Consider the following 23,567-nt stretch of genomic DNA (forward strand, 5'->3'; position numbering starts at 1 on the left):
GCAGAATTCCATTCTGTCTTTATGAATCCTGGTTTCTACTATTTTGGTTGTCCATGAATATGACCATAAATCTTCTGACTATGGTCGTATTCCGATAGCTTCTCTTTTCTGCACACAGCAGTGCCCTCCTGCCCCTCCCCCTCTGTATTACTAAACAAGCTCAGACACACTGCAGACACAGACACTTCCTGCCGGCATGCAGCAGTGTGCAGAGACATACTGTACAAGCTTCTTACAAGATGCATAGAGCTGACTGTGTGTTTTATTGATTAGGTGAGGGAGCGGAGCTGATTCTATGTTTTATTGATTAGTTGAGGTGGCAGAGCTGAGAGCGTTATTGTGTATTTTATCCATCTCATGACTTGGATCTCTCATCTCTCTTTTTCTATGTGTCAGATACAAGTCGAATGTTCAGTAGCTAAATAAAATGATAAACGCTGTACCCTGACCATCTAAGCACATTGGGGTAGATTTATCAAGCGGTCTGAAAGGTAGACTATTTCTAATTGCCCATGGCAACCCATCACAGCTCCCCTGAAAAAAAAAAAATTAATGATCACTTTTAAAATGAAAGCGTGATTGGTTGTCATGGGAAACTAGAAATATTCTGACTTTCAGGCAGCTTGATAAATCTGCCCCATTGTGTCTGCTTAGTAAGCCCCAGTGGAATTTTACAATGACAATGACTGAGTTATGGGAGCTAAAACAGCAATAAATCTAAAATTGTAAAGGGGGTTAAAAATTATCCTTATTGTGTAAACATCACTAGGGGATTAAAATTTGAGAACTTTCTTTCATGGGAAAACTCCTTTAAGTTGGGAATGATAAAGAATTGTTACCACTATACACGGACTACCCAGGAGTCAAATGTATTTGTTCGCTAAAGTTTGGAGTTTTTTAAGAAAAGATCTGGTTACTGCAATGGGGAGTCTAAAAGTCTAGATAATCTTGGGCAGCAACATCATTTTTAACTGCCACCCTGCCAACCGAAGAAATATGTGATTTGGCATGATGAAGTAGGTAATGTTGTATTTGGGTCAAGAGAGGAACATAATTAACCCCTTAGAGCTCTGCGCCATACTAGTATGGCGCTGGCTCCCATGATTGGCGCTCAGCATAGTGCTAGTACGGCACAAGCACACCTGGGCTCTTCCCTGTCACCATGTCACGTGATGTGACATCACGATGGGACATGGGTGACAGAGGCAGGAGAACCTCCTGTAGGCGTCACCCAACCAATTGGAACGGTCCCGCCCGCCAATCGCTGTGATTGGACAATCAATCCAGACAGGCTAATAGCAGCGTTTTTGGGCTCCTCTTCCTCCAGGGGCACCATTTTGGTTTGGTATTGCTGGAGAGAGGAGCAGAATGTTACTGTGTGCACCAAAACAGTATTTTTCTATTTGATCCCTATTGTTCCATATTAATGACTATCTGTTCCCTTCTGTGTCCTGTGTGTTCCCTGTGTGATCACCTTGCGTGATCACACTTGTCTTCCATTTTTTCCCATCTCCTGTCTGTCCCTTCTGAACCAAACACACTTTTCAGTGCACTGTGTTAGCGTTGTTTTGCACTGGACGCACTGTTCAGTGCACCTTGTGAATAGCGCTGCACAGTATCTTTAGCGGTAGTTAGGTTGTCTTAGGGCACTGATGACAAACCATTTAGTGGCCGAGTGCCCAAACTGCAACCCAACACCCCACTTATTTATCGCGAGGTGCCAACCAAAAACTAAACCAATAACTTATTGCTTCTTGTTCTTCAACAACTTTCGATCATATTTGCCTCCTGAGGGCAAGATGGAAATTTGCATCCTTTTTGCTTCTTTCCAGTGTCCCTCTGTACACAGAGAATTGTGGGGCCAGGAGAAGGTCCTCCAAAGATAATTCGGCCCTGTCTACTCTCTTCTCCATCTTCCTACAGTAAGCGAAGTAAGAATTACTTTAATATAACACTGAAAGCAGCATCTTTAAAGTTGCTGGGAACTGCAGGAAGAGTCCTGTCTGGTGTGCTGGGGCGATGGCCCGGGGGTCCACAGAAAGGTCTCTTAGTGCCTCCTTTAGCACCCTTTCCATGGGTTCGCCACCATCTTCGGGTGCACTAGGTGCATTTGTAGCGTGTTTTTGCATGGTGCACATTTTTTGTGTTTTTGGTGCCTAGTATTAACTTTTTCCAGAGCGGCATAGGTGTACCCATAGTTGGGTGTGTGCCATCTGTGTGGCTTGTCCGTGTAGTTTGGTGCGCATTATCACTTTTTTTGTGTGCCATTTGTGTGGCTTGTCTGTGTAGTTTGGTGCGCATTATTTTTTTTGTGTGCCATCGGTGCGGCTTTTTCGTGGGATTTGGTGCACAGTTGGGTGCACATCATCTAATTTTTATGGTGTACATTCTCTAATTTTTTCTGGTGCAAATTCCTATTTTATTTGTGTACAATGTCTCAGAAGACATACACCGTGTTATAGGCATACAACATGCTTGCCTCTGACACAGAGTCAGCTAGTGGGGATGATGTCCCCTTTTACCTATCATCATCCTCCTGCTCAACTTCCAGTGACCTGGAAGGACCCTCAAGAAGGCGCCGTAGGGTTGCTGGGACTTCTGCAATTGAAGTGCCTGGGACTTCTGCTCTTGAAATGTCTGGGGCTTCCACTGACCCCACATGGTTAACCCCAGATAATTATACCCCTCAGGTCCCTGACTTTTTGTGCCAACCTGGAAATAAAATTTGACAAGGCAGGGCTCAGAGCTGTGGGCTTTTTTCCTTTTTTTATGAGGAGCTGTTGAATATAATTGTAGTCTAGTTTAATCTCTACACTGCACAGCATATTGCCCAAAACTCCTCTTCATCTTATGCACAACTCTACAGGTGGACCCCTGTCACTGCAGCATAGATGGAGAAGTATTGGGGCATAATAGTTCTTATGGGGATTGTAAAGAAGCCCGCAATCAGGGTCTACTGGAGCACAGACATTCTGTACCACACCCCGATGTTCCGCATGGCAATGAGCCAGATGCGCTTTGAAGCCATCCATAAGTTTATGCACTACAACGACAGAACACAGTGCCCACCCAGAGATGACCCCAGTTATGATCGTTTATTTAATGTCAGGCCCATATTAGATCATGTTAGTATCAAGTTTGCCCAGGCATAAACCCCCTCCAAACTTGTGAGCCCAGACGAGTCCCTGGTACAATTCAAAGGGAGACTTCAATTCCGCCAGTACCTGCCCAATAAGAGGGCAAGGTATGGTGTGAAGATGTATAAGCTGTGCGAAAGTACAGGGTATACCTACAAGTTCAGAGTATATGAAGGGAAGGACTCCACTATATTGCCCCCAGAATCCTCCCCCTTCCTGGGTGTAACAGGGAAGATAGTGTGGGATTTGGTGCACCCACTACTGGACCAGGACTAGCACCTCTACCTAGACAATTTATACACCAGCAATACCCTGTTCAAGCGCCTCGCTTCCAGAAATTCTGCGGCATGCGAGGGTGTGGTACAAGCAGCTGGTCGTGCACATCATGCAGATAGCACTATATGATGCTTAGTATGTGCTACGTCGATGTGCAGGCCAATTCCTGGAATTTCAAGATGAGGTTATAAGTACTTTCTTTTTGGAGACCAGGAAGAGGGGAGTGCCAGCACTTCCGGAAGCGAAGCCACATCACGCATTGTACCAGGGCAGCACTTCCCAGGAGAAGTTCCCCAAACTGCCAAACAGGGAATGACACAGAAGAAGTGCAGGGTGTGCTCCAAAAAAGGCATTCGGAAGGACACGATTTATCACTGTGAGACATGCCCAGAAAAACCAGGACTATGTATGAAAGATTGTTTCCGAATCTATCATACATCCCTTGATTTTTAGATTACCCTGTTGTTACCCTGATGTACTATGCACAGCTTATACATCATGCCGCACCTTCCCTTGTAAGCCCTGTCATGTGCCCAGCCTGTAGATTACTGCCCCATATGGGGTATTACTGTACCCGGGAAAACATGCATCATGATTTTTGGGTTGTTTGTCTCCCATGGCAGGAGCTGGGCACAAGATGACATACTGGATATTTTTTACTATGCATGATCCACTATCCATTTTTTTGGGGGTCCACCTGTGGGGTTAAAATTCTAACTATATAATTTAATATATAACCCCTAGATTAATTCATGGAGGGGTGTAGTTTCCAAAATAAGGTCAGGGGTTCTTAGGGGTTTCAACTGTACTGGTCCCTATTGGCATCTACAAATGCTTCATGATGCCAAAAAGAAAAAAAATTGTACAATGTCTGTGCTCCAAATGCCAGTTATTCCCTTTTGAGCCCTGCCATGTCTCTATCTTGCAGATTATTGCCACCTATTTTTGATGTGTTTTTCCCCAGTGGCATCAGTTGGGCAATGTATATACTACATTGGCATATTTGATAAATTGCAATACAATTTTTACTCTGCCCTACTCACTTTGTATTATATTTGAGCCAGCATCTTAGGGGTTAAAATACTCGTACTCAATGCATAACAAAAAATGCCAAAAGGCCAATTTAGCCCTTTTTGTGGTAACTAAAATTTAACTTTTATTTTCTAAGTTTAAAATATTTGTAAGAGGATATTACATTAGTATTTTGGCTCAGTGTTTTTGTTTTAACCGGTTAAGGACTAGGCCCTTTCCTGTTTTTTCATTTCCATTTTTCACTCCCCACCTTCAAAAATCTATAACTTTTTTATTTTTACACGAAAAAAGCTATGTGATGGCTTGTTTTTTGCGTAACAAATTGCACTTCATAGTGATCCCATTGAATATTCCCTGCCATGTACTGGGAAGCAGGAAAAAAAATTCCAAATGCAGTGAAAATGGTGAAAAAACGCATTTGCGCTGTATTCTTGTGGGCTTAGATTTTACGGCTTTCACTTCACGCCACAAATGACATGTCTACTTTATTCTTTGGGTCAATACGATTACGGGGATACCAAATTTGTATAGTTTTATAATGTTTTCGTACATTTACAAAAATTAAAACTTCATGTACAAAACTTTTTTTTTTTATTTTGCCATCTTCTTGCGCTAATAACTTTTTCATACTTCGTTGTACAGAGTTGTGGGTGGTGTCATCTTTTGTGACTTTTGATGATGTTTTCAATGATATTATTTTTCGGACTGTACGACCTTTTGATCACTTTTTATAGAATTTTTTATTTTTTTTAAATGGCAAAAAAATGCCACTTTTGACTTTGGACACGATTTTCCGTTATGGGGTTAAACGCAGTGAAAAAACGTTATTATATTTTAATAGATCAGGCATTTTCGGACGCGGTGATACCTAATGTGATTATGATTTTTACTATTTATTTATATTTATATCAGTTCTAGGGAAAGGGGGGTGATTTGAATTTTTAGGTTTTTTTATTATAATTTTTTTTTAACTTTTTTTAAATTTTTATTTTTACTATTTTTCAGACTCCTTAGGGTACTTTAACCCTAGGTTGTCTGATCGATCCTACCATATACTGCCATACTATAGTATGGCAGTATATGGGGATTTTACTCCTCATACATTACAATGTGCTGATAGCACATTGTAATGAATGGGTTAACCCGAAGTAGCTTCGGGTCTTCGTGAGACCCGAGGCTACCATGGCGATGGATCGCCGCTCCCCGATGATGTCATGGGGAGCGACGATCCTCGGAAAGATGGCGGCGCCCATGCGTGGCGTCATCAGGGGTTTGGGGCAAATTTGTGGCTAGGTGGCGAAACATGTCGGGGAGGCGGAGGTTTTAAAGCAAGGAATGAGAGACTGCCACAATATACAGCCAACTGAGGTAGCCACCAGAACAGGGGTTAAATACGAAGTAAGTTGGTGAGAGGGAGGACTATGAATAGTTAACAAGCACCAAAGACTACAGGATGGTAGCGAGTAAGTGATCTATACCCAATAGTCAAATAGAGTGGATGCTATGTGTTATACATGGGATAGAGGAGAATAGGGGTTAATAATCACTTGTAGAGAAAAGAGAGAAGAAGCTATTTATCTAGATGCCCTGAATAGGGTCTGAATGAACTACTGAACACTGGGCTAATAGCGATACACAGACCTGTGTGCTCCTACCTCTCCACCCTACCACTATCCTCAAAAATTCCCCCTCCCTTGTTGTCTTCCCTTGTCTGTGTAAGAATCAGAGTGAATGGCTGAACAGACACTGCACCCATGTATAGCAAATAGTCTCATAAGGAGATAAAGAGGTAAAAATTTCAAGTGGCACGGCCCCTCCTCCTTGATATATTTTAAAACAAAAATACTGAGCCAAAATACTAATGTAATATCCTCTTTTAAACTTAGAAAACTTAAACTTATTTTAAACTTAGAAAATAAAAGTTACATTTTAGTTAGCACAAAAAGGGTTAAATTGGCCTTTTGGCATTTTTTGTTATGCATTGAAATTGAGTTAACCCAGCTACAAACAGGTTCAATTATTTGTCTGAAAATACTCATACAACCCTACAGACATTCTTTGAGGGTTGCCCTTTCCAAAAATGGGTTCAATACTTGGGGGTTTCTATTGTACTGTACCTCAGGGACACCCCCAACACCAATCTAGTGAAAACAGAGCTCCAAAACCTAAATTTGGCTCCTTTCCCCCTGAGCCCTGCCGTGTATTGCCCTAACTGGGGTAACCCGCAGAAGTTGCTACTAAAACTTGAAACCTTATCACATCCATAAAAAAAATAGAAACGTAAAACAAATTATGGAAATAAAAAGGAGGCCAATGGCTTTCTACTTTTTGTTTAAAAAATTGAACATTTGCAACTTTGAAAACTGTAATTTTTTAAAAATTTTTCCTAAATTATTGAATATTTATCTACCACCAAAAAAGAAACTGATCACCGAAATTACGCTACATTTCTCGCGAGAAAACAATCTCAAAATCACAGGGATATCTTAAAGTGTTGAAAAGTTATTACCACAGGAAGAGACACTGGTCAAATTTCTAAATGCTGCGTCCTTAAGGGGCTGAGCTGGAAAAGTTTAGTTGTAGGAAATGTGAGTTCAATTTCTAAATATAGAATGTGATCTGCAGCCGGTCATAGGGTTTTAATTTGTTCTTATGTGGTAACCGCTATGTGCATACCAAAAATGAGAGACTTGCCAGGAGTAAGTTTCTAATATGAAATTTTACTTAAATGGTCCAGCATTGAGGAAACCGCTTTTAAAGAATCCTACGTATAAGTCAGAGACATGTCATCCATTAACAGACCGATTTTGTGGTCTTCTACTCCTACTTTGATGACTAAAATGTCTCTTAAAGCGTCTGTCATCGGCTCCGTAACAAGAGTGCAAATTGAGAGTGAAAGAAGGCACCGTTGTAGAGTCCCATTCGTTACAGAAAAGTTATTGAAAGAGTAACCAGATAATGAGACGAAGGAAGAGGGCATTGTGTACAAATTTTTACTAATATTATTAAGGTAACACCAATGAACTCAGTGAAACGCCTTCTCTGCGCTCAAAAAAAAAAAAGCAGCAAAGGCGTTCGAGTTCGCTCAACAAAGTTTAATAAATTAATAAAATGGTGTTTCCAATCTGAGGAGATATAGGGTGGGCAGAAGTTAGAGGGTCTTTCTGGGGATTTACCAGCCTTCGGTAGTGTGCTAATTGATTCTAAGAGTATAGGAATTGTACTAGTGGTCTGTATAGCAGGGGTATAACAATGCCCTTAGAGAGAGTGGGCCCGCTGCTCTCATTATTAAATGTGCTCCATTCTTGTTTCAGGCCCCCTGACTACAATTACGAAGGCACAGCCATTGCTCTGCCGCCTCTCCTGCTGTAGCCGGGACTATATTGTACTCATACAGATCATCACTTGAACCGACCAGCCAACAGGAGAAAAGAAGGGTGGAGGGGTAGCAGTGTGACCACAGAGGGAAGAGAATCACCAGAGCCCGGGCTGTATGTAGCACTGTAGTAAGGTAACAAATGAAATACATAAAGTATAGGATCAGCTCATTCTACCCTTCTCCACCACTATCCTGCAAAGGGCCCCCTGACTCCTTACAAAGCTGGCTGTAAACAAGGCAGGCATAATGTATGTTTATTTATTTCATATCTTTCAAGCTCTCTCCTATGTCTTTATTATATATCATATATTTATGCATCAATCTCATATCTGTATATCTAAGAACAAAATCTATCTACAGACATGTGTTCACATGTGTTGTATGCTTTGCATTTACAAACGCAATGCAAATGCTAGATGGCAACGTGCAGCCCAATCTACATTTCCTGTGAAATTCATGCGATTGCTAACAAACATCACATGTTTTTTAGGAATCACATGTGTAGTATATGTGATCGACCGAGCGCTGACCCCTTGCATTTGCATAGCATTTGTAAATGCCGTGCATACGCCATGTGTGAACGGACACTGAGTCTATCTCTGAAACTTTCTATCTATCAAACTATTCTGTATATCAGCGCACACAAACCTGTGACTGCTGCTAATGGACAATTTATTATTGACTGCAGGCCACTGCATCCATTTTATTGAGTGGAGGCAGACGCCGCTGCTGCTGTTTTATTGAGTGGAGGCCACTGCTGCTGTTTTATGGAGTGGAGGCTGCTGCCGTTGCCTCTGTATTATTAAGTGCAAGCCACTGCTGCTATTTTATTGAGTGGAGGCTGCTGCTGGACATCTTATTAATGAGGGGGCTGCTAGACAGAGGGGCACATTTACTTACCCGTCCGGAGGAGTTCACTGAAAGTGGATTGTCAGACGATCTTGCACTGTGCAGCAATTCACTAAGATTGTTCTGCATGTGTCGCTTTTCCGCTCAGGTCCGACGGAGTTCACCTTCTTCTTCCTGGTGCATGTAAGTGCTTGATCTTACGAAGCAATTTGAATGTTAAATCCCACTCTCAGTCCGAATCAGTCAGATCGTCCACACCCCCCATTTCCTGTTGCATGAAAGCCGACTCAGCTGTGCCAAAATTCTATCGCGTCCGACACAATCCCCTGTTAAATACCTGTCACAGCCGTGCAAAACCAGAAAACAACGGAAAATCTGACGAAAGTGTGGCCGCGGACCCTTAGTAAATAAACCCCAGTATCTTAATAAGGGAAGCTGCTTCTGACACTACGTATAAGGTGTAAGAGTAGGAGGGCGATGGCAAGATTTTTTATGGGGGCCCCGACCTGGAGTTTGCATTGGGGCCCACTGCTGTCTTCAACATGAAAGAGCACAGTGTCCCGGCACCATCCGACCAGTAACAACTCCTTCTCCGGTAGTGTCGGGTGCAGATCCTGGCAGGTGAGGTTAGCCTCGTGGCACGGCTAAGAATGGTGGTGCTCAGCTGGAGCAGTATAACGGCATAAATCAATGAAATGAAGATAAAGCGGCACTCACCGGTAGCGTGCAGGTAAGTCTTTATTGCGGTGTGTACAAAGGCAGAGCGGTGCCCGTCGCCAGGCCCCGCTCTGCCTATGTACACACCGCAATAAAGACTTACCTGCACGCTACCGGTGAGTGCCGCTTTATCTTCATTTCATTGATTTATGCCGTCCCACTGCTGTCTTGTTCACCACTGCTGGATAGAATTAAAAACTGTCACTAGATAAGGAACAAAAGTGGAAGAACATGCTTTATAGTAGTCATTAGTTAAGAAGTCATGACCAGGAGCCTTGTTACTCTTTAGAGATTTTATTGCTTTAGAGATTTCATTGCTAGAGATTAACCCCTATGCACATCTGGACATAATAGTACTACTACATCCTGCTTCTGGCATAGTCTCAAAGGTGGAGCTAGTGCCAGAAGCTGTGGGTGTACCCTATTTTGACCTTGACTAGCATATTTTAAAAACTCTAATTTTGATGAAAAAAGGCAAGTTTAAACAGGCAGGTGATGGGGAGTTGAGTGGTACACATCTACCATCAGGTAATATGATAGTAGATGTCCTTTAAAGTCTTGCAAATCACACATTCCCATATAAAAACCTACTAAAATGAAAAAAACACAAATTTACAAACCCCCCCCCCCCCCACACACATGTATTTGATATCACAGCCTCCATAACTATCTACATAATGAAAAAGAATCATTATTGGACCTGCAATATGATGAAAAATAAGCCCCCATATGTCCAAAAAATAAAATTATAATTAAAACATTATTATTAACCTTTGCAATGGGACAATGCAAATCTGCTCTGATTGGCGCCACTTCTATTCTATGTCTGGCTATGTGCACATACAGTAGTTTACCCACATAAATGGGATATCGGCAAACTCAGGAGAAATTGGATATCAAAATTTGTTGAACTTTTTGTCATTTAATCCTTTGTGAATGCTTAATTTTTGGGCCAAAAGTAATGTATTGTCCAAAAAAATTACAAAATCCCATCTCCATTTTGTTCTCATTTTGTACTCCTATAAAAACCGAAAGGGTTAACAAGCTTCTTAAAAGTGTTTTTTCATACTTTGAGGGGTGTAGTGTCCATACTGGGTAATTTTTAGTTACTTGAAAGCTGAGCAGGTGCCTCTAAATATAGGTTTTTGTGATTTTCCAAAAACGTGAAAAATCGCACCCAAATTCTAAGCCTATAGCATTCTAGAAAAAAGTGGATGCCAATATAAAGTAGTAATTTGGGAATTGTAAGTTAATAATCACTATCTGCCTTAAGGGGGGTTATGCTGGACATTTCTTTTTAAAGGGGGCCCTGCTTGACTTTTCGTTTTAAAGGGATCTCTGCTGGACATTTCTTTTTAAAGGTGGGATCTGCTGGGCATTTTATTTTAAAGGGGGGCTCTGCTGGACATTTTATTGATGAGGGGAGGCTGCTACTGTACATTTTATTAAAGAGTAGTTATTATTGCAATTTACTGCTTTAGGCCCCTTCCACACTTGCGTTGCAGATCACGTCAGAGTCTGATCAGGGTGCGATCAGGGTTTGGTCAGTGAAAAACGCACATTTTGCATCAGAGTTCAATCAGTTTTCAGTCAGAGTTTCTTCAATGTCTCAGTTTTTCATGTGCGTTTTCAGTGCAATTTCAATGCGTTTTTCACACGCAGGTAATGCATCAATATTGAAGTGTTACAATTGCCAGAAATGCAGAGTATTTAAAGGGAACCTGTCACCACATTTTCACATATACAGCTGGTGATAGGTTCCTATAGAGCCCTATTAACTAACGGACACCCTTCTTTTAGCTAAAAATTGTTTCCTTCACATCCCTATAAATCAACTTTATCTTATATTACCTGGAATCAGAGGGGGCGTGCACTATTTGGCAGGCCCCTAACATCTACTCCTCCCGTGCTTTATGCCTCCTTACTAATCAGCATGTGACCAGGGTGATATCATCAAAGGTCCGCTAACCTTTACATATGTAAAATGTACCCCATGTATGTATGTATCTGATTACATGAAATCACAGCCTCCATGGATTTCTACTCCTCTAAATCCTCTATAGAGGCTGCTGTGATTTTATGTCATCAGATATATACAGTACAGTATGGGTACAGTTTGCTAAGGGAAGAGGCTAAAGCGCCTGAGATGATGTCACTCTGGTCACATGACATGAATGCAACACAAGACAGAGCTGTCAGTCAAAATAAGGGGTGTGTGGTTTACTGGCAGCCCAGGAGAGACAAGAGTCACATCCAGCAGACATGAGTAAGGAAAGCTAAATTGCATATCAGAAAAACAACTTTAATTCATGTACAGTGCCTCAGTGGCAGCTAATTTTAGGTGATATAAGGAGGACCTGCAATCCTTTATCAAAAGGCAATGTTAGTCAGGTGGGGCAAAATTCTGGTGACAGATCTTCTTTAAGCACTTACAGCAATTTAATGTTTAGCTGTTCAATAATCCAATTGTGTTAAAAGGGTTCCATATTTTAGAGTGAACTTATTACCAGCGATGCCATTTTTAGCATAGGCTATTGAAACCAGCTAAAAATGACTTGTAGGCGGGAGGTTGCTTAAACATACCATTTTTAAAAGTCATGGATTAAACTTTATGCTTTTATTGGACACTGGAGAATTTTCCTCCTTTTTTCCTGTATACTCACCTGATGGACCGGATCAGTTTTTTCTCCTTGCCTCCAAGGACATTGACAGTCGTTTGCTGTTTACACAGTCGTTTGCTGTTTTCTTTTGTAAAAATTGATCTTATAAACCAGTACCATCATATTTTGTCCAGGCCATGTTTTTTTCGTCACTACACTACACTGAATTCAAGCTTTGTCCGTCTGACGCCTCCTCTATAAATGACATGATGCGTTACTCTCCAAGAATGCTTGTTAGTAATGTCTCTGGATGCAGGGCCCTCTATTACAGCTAAGGGGACATTCTGAAGCATATAGAGTTAGACTCTACAGGTCAATTCCCAGTTTATTTCCTGGATGGTGCTACCACTCTGGATCATAAAACAGCTGGAAGGTGTTAATTTGCTTGACATTATACTTACTAGTTGTGGTTTATTATGTCAGCCACTGATGACAGATTGCCTTTAAATATATAACAAAAGAACTGTATAATTTTGTACATGACTGTTAAAGAAAACTATAAACATATATCTACCACTTATTTTTATATGGAAATTCTATGTGTGTATAACTGGGACTGAATTTTTATCCCTGCAGTTTTGTGTATTATACACTTGCAGAGTTTGGTAAGCCCTGGGTTTATTTTTGTTACATTTATGGTGTAACAGCCCGACTGCTTAATATCATAAAATGTCAGAGGTTTATCACCTTATACACAATGAGTGTATGATTTAAATGTAACAAGAATGAAAATAAACATTTTTTAAAGATGAAATTAATCATTAAACCAACACACAAAATGGTAGCCATGTCAATTTTATAAAAAGGAAAGAGCCTGTTTTTGTGCTGGACAGGGCACTGGCTGTTTACTGGGGGGGCTGACTGGTAATATACAGGGGGCTGGCTATATCCTGGAGGGGACTGGCTGGCTATATACTGGGGGGGGGCTGTCTGGTTATATACAGGGGGGCTGGCTATATACTGGGGGAGGGCAGTCTGGTTATATACCAGGGGCCTGGCTGGGTATATACAGCGGACTGACTGGCTATATACAGGGGGGCTGGCTGTATACAGAGGGGAAGACTGGCTGTATAGTGGGGGGACTGGCTGTCTGTATACTGGGGGACTGGATGTCTGTATACTGTGGGACTGGCTGTCTGTATACTGAGTGACTGGCTGTCTGTATACTGGGGGACTGGCTGTCTGTATACTGGGGGGACTGGCTGTCTGTATACTGGGGGACTGGCTGTCTGTATACTGGGGGGACTGGCTGTCTGTATACTGGGAGGACTGGCTGTCTGTATACTGGAGGGACTGGCTGTCTGTATACTGGGGGGCTGGCTATATACTGGAGGGGGCTGGCTCGCTATATACAAGGGGGCTGGCTGGCTATATACTGGGGGAGGCCTTGCTGGTTATATACTAGGCAAAGGGCTGCCTGGTTATATACTGGGGGCCTGGCTAACTATATACAGCGGACTGACTGGCTATGTACAGGGGAAGGGCTGGATGGCTATTTACCGAGGGGCTGGCTATATACAGGGGGCTGACTAGCTGTATACAGAGGGGAAGACTGGCTGTACACTTGGGGGACTAGTTGGCTTTATATTGGGGGGACTGGCTGTCTGTATACTAGGGGGACTGGCTGGCTGTATACTGGGGGGGCCGGCTGTCTGTATACTTGGGGGTTGGATATATTGGGGGGGCTGGCTGGCAATATAATGGGGGGCTGCCTGGCTATATAATGGAGGGGGCTGCCTGGCTGTATACTCAGGGCTGGCTATATACTGGGGGGCTGGCTATATACTGGGGGGGGCTGGCTATATACTGGGGGGCTAGCTGACTATAAACTGGGTGGCTGGCTATATACTGGGGGGCTGGCTGGCTAGCTACATACAGGGAACTAACTGGCTCTATACTGGGAAGTTAGCTGTCTGGCTATATAAAGGAGACAGGCTGGCGGTGTTATATGGAATAGTAGTAATAGTACTTATATTCCTGTACATAGGTATTATAGTAGCTATATTCATGTACATACAGTAGGAGATAGTAGTTCTATTCATGTACATAGAGAGCGGTATTACAGTAGTTATATTCTTGCACACAGGGGGCAATATTATAGTAGTTATATTTTCATACATAGGGGGCAATATTATAGTAGTTATATTCTTGTACACAGGGGGCAGTATTATAGTAGTTATAGTCTTGTACATAAAATGCAGTATTATAATTTACTTATATTTGACTTAAGACAGTATTATAGTAGTTACATTCTTATTTATCGGAGAAGGTATTGTAGTACAAGGGAGGCAGTATGAATCTCTTTCTCTAAGCTGTACATGATGATTTAGACAATCTATATACAGTTTGCGTGGAGTTTAGTAACTCCACCCTCATCCCATGGTCACGCCTACTTGTTTTGACCCCACCCACAGAACGGTGCCACTTTAAATTCCTAGTTCACCCCTGCCTGTCACATATTGCTAAACTTATACTAATAAGGTTTAATAAACAGCCTAAGGGGTCTTTCATGTTGGCTTTTTAATGTCTATGGTTCAGTGATTTCAATGGATGTCTCACTGAACCGTTGATTTCTATGGCTATTGATTTTCACATTGGCTTGTATTTTCACTGAACGGTTGTCCATGGAAAAAATAGGAAATGTGTTAATGGGTGAAAATCTGTTGCATGGGGCGTGGCTTGGCCGCCGATGAAGATGGCCGCATAGACCGAGTCCTCCGCTCCGCCATACCTGCCAAGGGGTCCGACTTCATGCCAGCGATGAACCTGTTTTTATAAAAGGGCACCCAACTTTCTGGAGAGAATATGGGCAAGAATGGGGGCTGTAGACGAGGTCCCAAAATGGTGGACGCAACAAACCCCTCTATAAAACAGAGGGCTAAACAGCAAGTCCTGCAGGCTTCTAGATCCCATCAGCAGCCAGCCAGTGCACAGCACATTGACAACTCACTGACGACTAGCCAAACAGCGTGAGAATCGCACCACAGGACGGTTTTTCAGCATTTCAGACCACAGACAATATGGTCTCTGAAAACATGCTAAAAGAGATGTTGGAGGCATTGAGAAGCTCTCTCACACAGAACATGCTGCAGATGGTTACTCCTTTCCAAACCACTGTCACAGATCTCCAGGCTTCGGTGGTACATGTAGAAACCAAAATGGCAGAATATGCCTCAGCATATGATAACCTGGCAGACGGGCCTATGGCCATAGAAGATGAAGTCCAACAACTCCGAGCCAAAATTGTGGACTTTGAGGACTGCAACAGGCGGAACAATATTAAATTTAGGGGCATTCCAGAAAACATCCCAAACCACAAGCTTCTGGACTTTGTGAGGAATCTCACAAAACAGCTGCTTCCCTCCCTTGCGGATTATGATCTTAAAATAGACAGGGCTCATAGAGCGCCAAACCCCAAGAATTTACCTGATACCATCCCAAGAGATGTGCTAGCTAGATTTGCTTTTTTCAGAGTCATAGACCAGCTACTGACCTTCTCTAGAAAGCACCCTTCAGGCGAGGAGGGATTTCGGCCAAGTAACTTTGCTTTTACGACAAAATGAAATACAATATAGGTGGGGTTTCCCAATCAAACTCCTGATAAAATACCAGGAGGTGATTCACGTTTTTACATCTGTAAAAGAGGAGCTGCAGCTTCTAACCTCTTGGAACATACCATCTGTGCAAGCAGGATCCCCACCATGAGCGGGACTTTATCTTTAAACTGGCTCTTGTCTCCTACTTGAGATAACAACGAATGTTATGACCCGGTTCAGTATCCTTTAACTTTATTGTGCAGTTACGTGCGGAAAAGGTTTATGTTATAGCCACACTACCCCTTATACTTTTGGAGTACTTATATTGTACCTAAGAAATTATTGTATTTACCGTAATATTTAGCTGTTTGCCGATAATTTTCTTTGTCTTCTTAACTTCTTGTAAAGTGAAAAAGTAGGACAGACAACCCTCTAGTTCAGTATAAAATATCCAGACTTCCCCTAACAAGCGTTAATTGAGTCATGGGCCCAAAAAACGTATCTCTCAACGTGAGAGGCCTTAACAGCCCATTCAAACTCTCACTGCTCTGGTGGGAAGCTAAAACTCAGAAGTGTACTATTCTATGTGCCCAGGAGACCCATGTGTCCCACAACACAAGGACTTCCCAAATATCATAACATCCACCTTATAGTCTGTATAGTCAACAATATAGACCTGACTATTGTTAATGTGTATGTTCCTAACAAGAGACAGACTCACTTTTTCCAAAAGATTGTGAGAGTAGCATTCAAGGTAAAAAAAAGTTTCCCTCCTAATATGTGGAGACTGCAACATCACTCCTGACCCAACCATTCACACAACATCTACAACACTTCATGCGCCTGCTCACTTAGGTCCAGTGATATGGTCTCACTCCCTGTTTGATGTCTGGAGAACACGCCATGCTGATGAGAGAGACTACTCTTAGTATTTGCCCAGACACCAAATGTACATGAGGATAGACCTTTTCTTAGTCAAGATACCACTACTAGACAGAATTGAGGATGATAGTATTGTAACTATGGGGTGGTCTGCCCCCCCCAATAACACTTACTCTGGCAGATCAACATCCTAAACACAAAGATTATATGTGGAGGCTTAATTCTTTTCTAGTGGCACATGAACACCATTCCAAAAAGATTGAGACTTAAATTGCTGACTATTTCTACCTTAACTCGACAGATGACGTAGATGACACAACTCTGTATGCTGCCCATAAGGTATTCCTGAGAGATGAAATATCCAGATTAGGGGGACGAATGAAAAGGGAAAGAGAGAAACAAATCACGGACCTTACCCAAAAACTTCACCATCTAGATACCCTAAACAAAAACAATCCATCCCCTGGGCTTGTGACCTCTCCGTAATATCTTAATGTCTTAATTTACAAAAGCTTAAATTACGCTTTTACACCTAAGACAACAAAACAGGCCACCTGCTAGCTACTAGAATCAAAAGTATAGCCCAGAGGAAAAGAATCCCGTACATAACCCATCCACTTTCCAAAGAAAATATGTTGTCCCCGAGAGACATAGCAAATGCCTTTAAAGATTATTATAAAGCTCTATATAATCTGAAAGATGACCTGGGGACACCAATGCCTTCCCAGTCAGACATTGACTGTTTCCTAAAAAAACTAAATTTACCCTCCCTCTCCCCAACTCAACACCACGAACCTAACCAGCCGATTAGCCTGCCTGAGATTGTCAAAACAATAAAAACCTTACCAAAACATAAATCCCCTGGTTCAGACGGCTATTCTAATGAATATTATTTAAGATTCTCTAATATCTTGGCCCCCAATATCTTGGCATTCGACAGAGTCAACTGGACGTTTGCCTTCTCGGCCCTGCGTAGCTTTGGCTTTTCAGGTTTTATATACTCCGCAATCCAAGCCTTGTACTCCTGTCCTAATGCTGCGTTCTACATCAATGGGACACTCTCCCTATCCAACGGAACCCTACAGGAATGCCTCCTATCCCCTATATTCTTTAATCTTTCCATCGAGCCCCTAGCGGAGGCAATCATATCCAATCCCCTGATAAAGGGAGTAGAAATAAATGATGTCTCTCACAAAATCGCCTTATTCGCTGACAGTATAATAGTTATCAATACCCAGCCTTCATTTTCACTAGATCAAGTCTTTCAACTCCTAGAAGACTATGGTAAAGTGGCCTATTATAAAGTCAATAATGCCAAGTCCCAAATTCTTACCAACGTGATTCCCCCCAAACAACTTAAAGCGATACAAGATAAATACAGACTAGACTGGCAAAAAGATCATATCTCCTACTTAGGAATCCACATTTCCCTCTCTTTACAAATTCAACTTCCCACCTCTGGTGACAAAAATCACCCAGGAACTATCGGATTATTCGCAATTCCTAATTTCTTGGTTTGGCAGAGCGGCCATTTACAAAATGATGGTTCTACCAAAATACCTTTACCTCCTTAAAGCAATTCCCATCAGTCTCCCTGAATCCATCTTCCTACAAGTCAAAAGACGGCTCTGTAACTTTATATTTCAAGCAAGAAAGCCCAGAACATCCATGACAATCCTCACGAGACACAGAAAGGCAGGGGGTCTGGGACTTCCCTCTTTGGAGGACTACTATACCTTTTGTGTTGTAGATCAGATGACACATTGGTGGAACTCATCCACGGAAAAATCATGGGTCATACCAGAAACTGCTATTACGCATACTTGCTCTCTCCGCTTACGCATGCTCTCAGCCATTAGGGGAATCTCCCCTCCTTCCTCATTCCTACACTCAATACGCACTTCTGACACCGAATGGCAAATGCTCATCTCTACCAGAAAAAACTTTTTACGTTCCATTTCTGACAGCCAATAACGAGATACTTGATACCCTCAATAACTCGAGCCGAAGGCCTAAAACCATAGGTACTATCTATAATCTCCTCAACAACAAAAATACCATGCAACTGACTACACCCTTGAAAAGTTAGAGCAAGGATCTTGACACCTCAGTCTCACCCACAGAATGGCGGCTTTACTGACATCTACCAGATGTTAAGGAGTACAAACCACCAACAGCCCTGAGATGGTATTATACCCCTACACGCCTACACTTGATCTTCACGTCCACCTTGCCAGAGTGCAGGAGGGGTTGCGGATCCAGGGTGTCCTTGCTTCACACTTTGTATTCCTGTAGCCGGATTTCCCAACTATGGCAGTCAACCCCACAGACAATCAACAAGATTACAGGGAACTCATTCCCAATACAACCAAAGTTAGCCCTATTGTTTGTTGGCCTATGTGAATTTCCTACTACCCACAGATAGGTAGCGCACCTGTAGATGGCAACGAAATTTGTAATCACCCGACATTGGAAGTCTCCAACCTGCCCACACATACAGGAAGTCTTAGAGATTAATTCTACCTGTGCATTTGAAAGGTTGCTTGCCTACCAAACTCACACCTATCCATCCTTTTAAAAAACACTGGTCCATCGGGATGGACAGTCAATTCTACTTCAATGCTTGAAGTCTGTTTAAGACCTGGAACTATTACCAGGTAATAAGTTATGCAGCCGCAATTATCACCTCCTCCCCTACCAACAAACTGAGCTATAGTCATGGCCATAAGTTTTGAAAATGACACAAATATTATATTTTCACATGATCTGTTGCCTCTGGTTTTTATGTGTGTTTGTCAGATGTTTTTATCACATACAGAAATACAAGTGCAATCATATTATGAGTAACAAAAGCTTTTATGACAGAATGAGTTAATGCAACAAGTCAATATTTGCAAGCAAGTCAAGGTTCTTCTTCAGGACCTCTGCAATTCTCCCTGGCAGCGCTCAATCAACGTCTGGACCAAATCCTGACTGGTAGCAGTCCATTCTTGCACAATCAATGCTTGCATTTTGTCACAATTTGTTGGTTTTTGTTTGTCCACCCGTCTCTTGATGACTGACCAAGTTCTCAATGGGATTAAGATCTGGGGAGTTTCCAGGCCACGGACCCAAAATCTCTATGTTTTGTTCCTTGAGCCATTTAGTTATCACCTTTGCTTTATGGCAAGGTGCTCCATCATGCTGGAGAAGGCATTGTTGATCACCAAACTGCTCTTGGATGGTTGGGAGAAGTTGCTCTTGGAGGACATTCTGGTACCATTCTTTATTAATGGATGTGCTTTTAGGCAAGACTGTGAGAGAGCCGATTCCCTTGGCTGAAAAGCAACCCCACACATGAAATGTTGCAGGATGCTTTACAGTTGGCATGAGACAAGACTGGTAGTATCGCTCACCTTGTCTTCTCCGAACAAGCTGTTTTCCAGATGTTCCAAACAATCGGAAAGGGGATTCATTAGAGAAAATGACTTTACCCCAGTCCTCAGCAGTCCACTCCCTGTACCTTTTGCAGAATATCAGTCTGTCCCTGATGTTTTTCTGGAGAGAAGTGGCTTCTTTGCTGCCGTCCTTGACACCAGGCTTTGCTCCAAGAGTCTCCGCCTCACAGTGCATGCAGATGCACTCACACCTGCCTGCTGCCATTCCTGAGCAAGCTCTGCACTGCTGGTAGCCCGATCCCGAAGCTGAGACACTTTTAAGAGATGGTCCTGGCGCATGCTGGTCTTTCTTGGGTGCCCTGGAGCCTTTTTGGCAACAATGGAACCTCTTTCCTTGAATTCCTTGATGGTGTGATAGATTGTTGACTGAGGTGCAATCTTTCTAGCTGCGATACTCTTCCCTGTTAGGCCAGTTTTGTGCAGTGCAATGATGACTGCACATGTTTCTTTAGAGATAACCATGGTTAATAGAAGAGAAACAATGATGCCAAGCGCCAGCCTCCTTTTAAAGTGTCCAGTGGTGATTCTTACTTAATCATGACAGATTGATCTCCAGCCCTGTCCTCATCAACATCCACACCTGTGTTAATGGAGCAATCACTGAAACGATGTTAGCTGCTCCTTTTAAGACAGGCCTGCAATGAAGTTGAAATGTGTTTTAGGGGAAAAAAGTTCCTTTTCTAGGCAAATATTGACTTTGCAATTAATTGCTGTTAAGCTGATCACTCTTTATAACATTGTGGAGTATATGCAAATTGCCATTATAAAAACTGATGCAGTAGACTTTGTAAAAATTAACATTTGTATCATTCTCAAAACTAATGACCATGACTGTGCATATAAGCAGACTGAAATATGATTATTTCTTGTTATGTGATGTTAAATGTTGTTTTGTTTTATAAACCGCTATGTACATCATTATAACTCGGCTGCGTCTGAGTATATGCTTAGTGTGGGTTGTAGGTGAAAACCATACAGATCACTACTTTGTACTTCTCTACAAATAACTGTAAATTCTTTGTTAAAACAATAAAATACCATAATTAAAAATTTGATGTGATGCATTATGAAGCAAACATATCTGTGCTGTAGCTACATTGATGCAGGATCATGTCTTGGTTAACCCCTTAAGGACGAGGGGTTTTTTCGCTCATTTCTCGCTCTCCACCTTCAAAAATCCATAACTTTTTAATTTTTCTGTGTACAGACCTGTGTGAGGGCTTATTTTGTGCGTAACAAATGTTACTTTCCTGTGATGTTATTTATTATTCCATGCTGTGTACTGGGAAGCAGGAAAAAAATTTCAAATGTGGAAAAATTGAAAAAAAATGCATGCGTCACTTTCTTGTGGGCTCAGCTTTTACGACTTTCACTCTTCGCTCCAAATAAAACCTCTACTTTATTCTTTGGTTCAGTACGATCACAGTGATACCAAATCTATACAGGTTTCATTGCGTTCATCTTCTGACGCTAATAACTTTTTCATACTTTGGTGCACGGAGCTGTGTGATGTGTCATTTTTTGCGAAATGAGCCGACATTTTCATTGCTACCATTTTGAGGACTGTGCGACGTTTTGATCACTTTTCATTTCATTTACATTACGTTTTTATATTTTGATAGATCGGCATTTTGGGACGCGGCAATACCTAATATGTCTGTGACTTATCCTTTTTATTATATTTTACATCAGTTCTAGGGAAAGGGGGGTGATTTGAACTTTTAATATTTTTTTAATTTTTTACATTTTTTAAACTTTTTTTCTTTTTTTTTTTTCACTATTTCTTAGACCATTTAGGGTACATTAACCCTAGATAGTCAGATCGTTCCTACCATATACTGCAATACAACTGTATTGCAGTATATGGCATTTCTGCACAGTATATATACTAAGAAGATGGGGTATAGAGCGAAAGTATTTTTTGCTACATCTGTAATTTAGTAACTACATTTTACAATGCCTACCTCCTCTCCCCCAGGACCCAGACTATTGGTAATATTATTCTACAACATTCCCTTGACTTATGCACTTTATTTATCCATTTGTTCACTCGCACTTTAGTTACTAATTGACCTGATAGCACATTTTGCACTTTAGCTACCATGCAGCACTTTGTGTAACCTGATATATTTTGTATATAAGAACCTGTATAATCATGAAATACCTGTTTGTTGTAAAATCATGAATTTTGGTGATACCTGTTTACATACCTGGGGGTCCTGAGTTTTTACCCATTTCTAGGGTATTTTAAGTGTTTTTATCATGTATTGTGTACTTGAATAAAATTTACATTATCTTGCAAATTACATCTGTCTCTTTTTTGTAAAATGTAATTTCTGCACAGTATACGTTACAATGAGCCACTGGCTTATTGTAACAAATATGCAGAAGCCATTCAGGCTCGGGTCAGACGAAGACCCGGGGCTGTCCTGGCAACCAATCGCTGCCCCCCCATGAGGTTCGTGGGAGCGACGATCGGAGGTAACATGGCGGCACCCATGCTTTTGGTGCCGGCGGCGACTTTGCGATGGGCCTTTGCTGCGATATGCAACAAAGCCCAACTCTGTATGAAGAGGACTGAGCCCGTGAGCCCTCTTCATACACCCTTTGATATATCCGTCAAAGTGCGTGAAGAGGTTAATCCCTGTGCTGAGTGGTTTGGGTGATAAAACAATTCTATGGCTAGGCTTAGCGCTTTCCTTAGCACATTAGTTATGCACTGCTAACAGGATGATGTAATCCCTGGGTTCTGCCTAAAGACAGAATAATCAATTGCTACACTATCCCACAGCTGCTGTGTATAAGTGATCCAGCTCAGGTTGTAATACAAGCTTGTGTAACTTGTGCAATCATGCAATCTAGCTTTCTCAAGGTCCTGAATGTCATAATTGTTTTTTCAACAAAACCACTCAGCATAGGGATTAAACAAGATATGTGCATGCATCAGTGTAGCTACAGCATTCTCAAGGTATGTTTAGTTCATAATGCATCAAATAATATGGTTGATTTCCTTTAACATTATGCCACCTGTAAACTGGCTTAATTTAGTCCAGAAAATCATTGAATGTAAAGGTGAATTTTTCGGTAATGTGGCCCACATTTAGTAAAAACAGTGCTAACTGCACCATGTGTAGTGTGCAGAGCGCGCCAGATACAGGATTTCTGACACACAATCTTCATGAATCTGGTGCCCTCTGCACTTCTCTGACAGAGTGCACCACCTTTTTTTGGTGCACCTTTAACATATAGCGTGCAACACACTTCTCTTAGTCTTTGCATGATAAATGTGGCGCAAGGTCCGACTGAGCACTGGAACGCCCACATCAATGCAGAAATTTGTGTCAAATGAACACTAGTGCAGCCACACCACAAAACGCAACACAAATGTGGTCAAGGTACTTTTTTGATACCTGTGCAAGCAGTTTGCCCCTAAAATAATGTGCAATATGTGTAATAAAGTACGACAGAAAACTGGCACATGGCCCTAAGTAAATGTTCCTCTCTATGTCAAAATCAAGGGAGACTTCTGCAAAAAAAAATTGGACCTGTGAATTCAGCAAACATTGCATTTTCTAAAACCTAAATATTTGACCTTCATGATGCAAAACTTTTTTTTAACCTCCAGATTATTATTATTTTTTTTTAATTAAGGAATCTTTAGA

General features: G+C 41.7%; 1 protein-coding gene across 5 annotated transcripts in view; it reads right to left on the reverse strand.

The window, feature by feature from the left end:
* Positions 1-23,567, reverse strand: part of ARHGEF18 (Rho/Rac guanine nucleotide exchange factor 18) — a 373,611-nt gene that overhangs the window by 193,676 nt on the left and 156,368 nt on the right. The window lies entirely within an intron of this gene.

The sequence above is a fragment of the Engystomops pustulosus genome, chromosome 1, assembly GCF_040894005.1.
Source record: "Engystomops pustulosus chromosome 1, aEngPut4.maternal, whole genome shotgun sequence".
NCBI lineage: Eukaryota > Metazoa > Chordata > Amphibia > Anura > Leptodactylidae > Engystomops > Engystomops pustulosus.